The sequence below is a fragment of the Dipodomys ordii genome, unplaced genomic scaffold (assembly GCF_000151885.1).
Source record: "Dipodomys ordii isolate 6190 unplaced genomic scaffold, Dord_2.0 Scaffold68, whole genome shotgun sequence".
NCBI lineage: Eukaryota > Metazoa > Chordata > Mammalia > Rodentia > Heteromyidae > Dipodomys > Dipodomys ordii.
Window position 1 is genome coordinate 4,700,525 of NW_012267284.1, and position 6,456 is coordinate 4,706,980.

Sequence of the window (6,456 nt, forward strand, 5' to 3'; positions counted from 1 at the left end):
CATGAGCCACCAGTGCTTCCTTCAGTTTTATTTTTGAGACAGGTCTTACCATATAGCCCAGGATAATCTTAAGTGGGAATCCTCCTGCCTTAATCTCCTGAGTACAGGGAATATAGGCATGTACCATTAGAATGTAGATGGGGGGGCACTACTATGGCTTCTTTTTGTCAGTACTGGGATTTGAACTTAGGGCCTTGGGCTTGTTAAGCTGGCACTCTACCACTCAAACCATTTTGCCAGTCTCTGAAAGAAGTTCTTTTGAGCAAGTAATCAACTATCAGGGACTTGAGTCTCGAGCTGGTCCAGCATCCAGACCTAATCACTGGCCTGGAGCTTACAGGTGGCCGCTGAAACTTGTTCCTGCCTGGGCCTCCTGTCCTTGGCAAAGGAGAATGAATCCCTACTCCATCGGCATGAGGCCCATCTGATATTTCTTGGGAACAGTTTTTTATAAATCCTTAAAAACTCCCCTCGATCTTGGTCCCCTGGGGCGTTAAGAGAAACGGGGACTTCCCAGACTGACTTATTTCAGTACATTATTCAGAAACACAAAATAAGCTGGCCTGGGCTTTCCCTGAGCCCACACCACAGGCTAATGTGCTCTACCACTTGAGCCACAGTTCCACTTCCAGCTTTTAATTGGAGATAAGGGTCTCTTGGACTTGTCTGTCCCAGTTGGCCTCTAACCATGATCCTCAGATCTCAGCCTCCTGAGTATTACAGGATTACAGTGTAAGCCACCAGCACCCAGCAACCCTAGAGGCCCCCAAAGCAGCAGGCTTCTACCAAGTTGATCAAGCAGGGGTAGTGGAGAAGCAATAGGTTTACATTTAGGCCAAATTAGGGGAACATAGTCACCCACTGCATCTTAGGCTGTGGTTTGAGAGCCCATAGCACCTAGGTGAACAGCCAGCTATGGTCAGGGAGATGGCATCTGAAGACTGGGTTGTGTGGGCAGTGTGTGCCCTTCCTGACACCTTTGTGATTGCCCTCAGGACTCAGAAATGTCCTCTGGGAAAGCCAAGCTCCAGTGGCTTACAAATCCTAGCTACGGGCTGGGAAGGTGGCTCAGTGGTGAGCACTTTGCATGCGTGAGGCCCTGGGTTCTATTCCTCAGCACCACATAAGCAGAAAAAAAAAAAAGGCCGGAAGTGGAGCTGTGGCTTAAGTGGTAGAGCGCTAGCCTTGAGCTGAAGAGCTGAAGGACAGTGCCCAGGCCCAGAGTTCAAGCCCCACGACCGACCAAAAAAAAAAGAGTCCCACAGACATTCTTGTCTATGCTAGCCACAAACTGTGATCCTCTGATCTCAGCCTCCTAAGTAGCTAGGATTTGTTTTTGTTTTTGTTTGTTTTTTTGGGTCCAGTTGTGGGGTCTGAACTCTGGGCCTGGGCACTGTCCCTCAGTTCTTCAGCTCAAGGCTAGTACTCTACCACTTGAGCTACAGCGCCACTTCCGGTTTTCTGGTGGTTTATTGGAGATAGGAGTCTCACAGTCTCTCCTGCCCGGGCTGGCTTTGTACCGCGATCCTCAGATCTCAGCCTCCTGAGTAGCTAGGATTACAGGCGTGAGCCACCAGCGCCCGGCTGTCTGTGGGACTCTTATCTCTAATTAGCCAGCAAAAAGACAGAAGTTCAGGTCTGGCTTAATTGGTATAACACTAGCTAGCCTTGAGCAGAAAGAGCTAAGAAAGTGCACAGGCCCTGAGTTCAAGCCCCAGTACTGGCACAAAATGAAAGAAAGAGAAGGAGGGATGGAGAGAGAAAGAAAATTAAGTTCTGCTGCATGCTGGAGGCTTATTCCTATAATCCTAGCTATTAAGGAGGTAGAGATCTGAGGATCACAGAGATCAAAGCCAGCTGGGGCAAAAAAAGTCCATGAGACTCTTAACTCTAATTAATCACCAGAGAACCAGAAGTGGTGCTATAGCTCAAAGTGGTAGAGTGCTAGCCTTGAACAAAAGAGCTCAGGGATAGAGCCCAGGTCCCATGTTCAAGCCTCAGGACCAGCAAAAAAGTCCCTGAGATGAAGTACAGGTACAGAAGGGTGGGAAGGAAGGAGTTTGAGGCCCTGATCCTGGGTGGGGCTGGGTAGACAAGGGTATTTTAGGGCCTGGTAGGTGGGCACCAGCTGACTCACCAGCAGCTTGCCAGACTGACTTCCCAGCAGAGCTTCCCATCCAGTGGAGAGCCCTCAGGGCCTACTACCCTGTAATTGGGAATCTCCCCGTTTCTCAGATGAGCAAATGAGGGCAAGTGAGGGTGAGCCTGAGCTCTGAAATTATATAACACAGCCACCGGCCATTGCAAGAAGGGAGCAGACCCCTGCCATCCAGGACTGGCACTCAGCCCACATCCATGTGAAGCTCAAGGTTCCCAGTCTGAGTCCTGGGGCCTCCTTGGGCCCTGTCTTCCTAGGAGACAACCAAGGCTCAGCCAGTGCTGGCTCCTCCAGCCTTGGGCCTGGAGCCAGCTCACGTGGAAACCTGACCCGACATGGGCACCGTGCTACGTGAACCAGGCCCAGAAATCTCAGTTCACTGGGAAGCTGAGCCAGCTGCTGTGGGGAGGGGGGGCTAACTGGCCCAACTCTTGGAGTTTCCTGATGTCCCCACCTTACCTGGCCCCATGCCAGCTGCTGGGGACTCAAGCAATGAGATTTCGCACACTCCAGTGCACTGACCCCTGGGACCCAAGGCCAGTATGTCCTCATACTCTGAGATAGGGCCTGCACTCTTTCAGATAAGACCTCACAGGAGATTGAGGTCAGGAAAGCTGCCCACAGGCCTCCCTCTCCCCCTTGCCTGCTGCCCACCTGGGCTTCATACAAAGCAACTTTCTTGGCTTTTATTGCGGGCCATAGGCAATGGTTTTGGGGCCCCCATAAAGACTCCATTCAGAGATATGAGGGTGTCATGGGCACTGGTGGATCACGCCTGTGATCCTAGTTCCTCAGGAGGCTGAGATCCAAAGGATGACAGTTTGAGGCCAGCCTGAACAGACTCTCTCTCTCCAAAATAATGAAAATAAATCAGGGTAAAAGTGTGGCTAAAGTGGTAGAGTGCCAGCCTTGAGCAAAACATCCTGGGGACAGCACTAGACCCTGAGTTCAACCCCCGCCCCCCCAGTACTAGTAAAAATGCAAAATGAAATAAAACTAAGCTGGGTGCCAGTAGCTCATACCTGTAATCCTAGCTACTCAGGAAGCTGAGATCTGAGGATCCTGGTTCAAAGCCAGCCCAGGCAGGAAAGTTCATGAGATTCTTTTTTTCTCTTTTTCTTTTATTTTTGTCAGTCATAGGGCCTGAACTCTGGGCCTGGGCGCTGTCCCTCAGCTCTTCAACTGTAGACTAGCACTCTATCACTTGACCCTCAGCCCCACTTCTGGCTTTTTTTTGTCGGTCGTGGGGCTTGAACTCTGGGCCTGGGCGCTGTCCCTCAGCTCTTCAGCTCTAGGCTAGCGCTTACCACTTGAGCCACAGCTCCACTTCTGGCTTTTTCTGCTTATGTGGTGCTGAGAAATTGAACCCAGGGCCTCAAGCATGCAAGGTAAGCACTCTACCACTGAGCCACCTTCCCAGCCCCATTCAGGAGATTCTTATCTCCAATTAACCACCAGAAAACTGGAAGTAGTGCAGTGGCTTAAAGTGGTAGAGCACTAACATTGATCTGAAGAGATTAGGGTCAGCACCCAGGCCCAGAGTTCAAGCCCCATGATCAACAACAACAAAAAAAGAAAGAAAGAAAGAAAGAAAGACTTTTTGGGAGCCTCCTTCCCCCGATTTTCCTTCTGTGAGCCAGTTCTAGGCTCTGTCACTTATTTACTGGACATCCTTGGAAAGTAACTCAATGTCTCTGAGCACATAGAGACCCTGTGGGAATGGCATAGAGAGATGGGGCCTGCCACAAGACAACCTAGACACCCCACAATCCCCACTGATCTACCACAGGCCCTGAGATGGGCAGAGGCTGGCCAGTACCAGGGTTGTTGGGGACCAAGGGTGGGGGAGGAGACTCTTGTGTTTGGGGGGAATCCAAGAAGAGACAAGACCTTGCTCACAAACTCTGATAGCTGGTTCTCTTCACCCTGAGCTAACAGGAAAAGGAAGAGAGCAATGTTGGGGAGCAAGGTCTTCCTGCCTGCCTGATTTCTCTCCAAATAGAGCTGGGCCTCCCCAAGTTGGTGTCCTGGTCTTGAATGTGGTGTAGAGGCTGGTTGCCGATGGCTCATGCCTGCAATCCTAGCTACTCAGGAGGCTGAGATCTGAGGATCACAGTTCAAAGCCAGCCCAGACAGGAAAGTCCATGAGACCCTTATCTCTAATTAACCACCAGAAAACTGGAAGTGGTGCTGTGGCTCAAGTGATAGAGCACTAGCTTTGAGCTGAAGAGCTCAGGGATAGTGCTCAGGCCCAGAGTTCAAGCCCCATGACTGACCAAAAAAAAAAAAAAAATGTGGTATAGAGGGTGGCTGGCCTGGAGTTCCACTGGCACCCGCCCACCCGGGAAGAGAGTGGTTGTCATGTTGAAGTTCCTCAAAGCTTCCTTCAGCCTTCTAGAATTTTCCACAAAGGAATACTGTTACCATTGGGCAGGAAGTAAAGGGGGAAATGAGGGTGGCAGGATTGAATTAAAGATGGGCAGACACTTGTTTTTATGGACTTTTCTTGTAACTATGTGAGTGTGTGCTGGTCCTGCATCTTGAACTCCCTGAGCTGCTTTTGTTCAAGGCTAGTGCTCTACCACTTGAACCACAGCTCCACTTCCAGTTTTTTTTGTGAGAGTCTCACAGACTTTCTTGCCTGGGCTGGCTTTAATCCATGATCCTCAGATCTCAGCCTCTTGAGTAGCTAGACTTACAGGCATGAGCCACTAGCAGTAGTGTTAGGAAAATGGAGGAGAGAAGAAAGAAACAGGCCGGACTCAAATCTCAACAGGCTAGGACTATTTATTGCCAGCAAGGGACACAGCCGTCCCTCCTATATGGAGGTTGGGGATGGGGCGGGGGTGGGAGGGGGAGGGAGGGAGGAAGGCAGGCAGGCAGGGTTGGAGTCAAGGTTTTTATAGGGTCTGAGCAAGGAGACGTGAGTTTAGTATAGGGGGTGACTGCAGGTGTGGGCAGAGAATAGGGGAAGTATTCCCTTATCCAAGGTCTCAAGCTTTTTTAATGTTCAAACAGCTCTACATCTGTCATGCCTAGACAGTTTGACCTTCACATGATACAGTTTTTAGTCTTCCAGCCTCTTAACTCTTTCCTGGCCTCACAGCTTGGCCTCAGAGCCTTACAGGCTAGGCCCTCCATGGAATGTTTATAGCCACACTCAAGTCGGATTGCCCTGCCTGTGTCAGGCAGTCTGCGCATGTCTTTGGTGATTTGCCTGGTATCTGTATGTACCTGGGAAAATAGGGTGGGAGTCAGTCCTTAATATTCCAAGTTTGGATACATAGAAAGAATGGGCAGAGAGGGGAGCAACAGGGAGGTATGAGAACAAAGAAGATTCCCATCAACCACGTTAGGGTTTTGTTTTGTTTTGTTTTTGTTTTTTCATTCACCTTAGTTTTTTGTTTTTTTTTCCTTCCTTCCTTTCTTTCTCTTTCTTTCTTTTTTTTTTTTTTAAAGAGGAAGAGTTTCACTAGGTAGTTCAGGCTGGTCTCCAACTCATGATACTCCTGCTTCAGCCTCCCAAAAGCTGGGATTACAGGCATGTGCCACTGTATTTACCAAATATATACTTCAGACAAAAGGATATCCAAATTGTTATTACACATAAAAAAATATGTTCAAGGTTCCGAATAATTTGGGAGCTGTAAACTTAAACCACACTGCAATAGTGTGTTGCACCCACCAGAATGGGTAAAATGTAAAAGATGAACAATAACAAGTAGGTGGTGTGGATTACAGCAACTGGAACTTTTTCTTTTTGGCTGGTTTGGGGCCTGAACTCAGGGCCTGGGCGCTGTTCCTCAGCTCTTCAGCTCAGGGTAGTGCTCTACTACTTGAGCCACAGCGCCACTTCCAGCTTTTTTCTGCTTATGTGGTGCTGAGGAATCAAACCCAGGGCCTCATGCAGACAAGGCTAGCACTCTACCACTGAGCCACCTTCCCAGCCCACCTGGAATTTTTTATACCCAGCTAGCCAGTGTTGGTGGAAAACTAACTTGGAGAACTCTGTATGGTATTCTTAAAATGTAGTTGGGCACTGGTGGCTCATGCCTGTTCTTCTAGCTATTAAGAGGGCTGAGATCTGAGGATCTCAGTTGAAAGCCAGCCAACGCAGGAAAGTCCATGAGACTCTTATCTCCAATTAACCACCAGAAAACCAGAAGGGGAACCATGGCTCAAAATGGTAGAGTGCTAGCCTTAAGTGAAAAGCATACGGACAGTGTCTAGGCCCTGAGTACAAGCCCTGTGTTCGACAAAAAGAAAGAGCCAGGTGACTGTGGCTCACGCCTGTAATC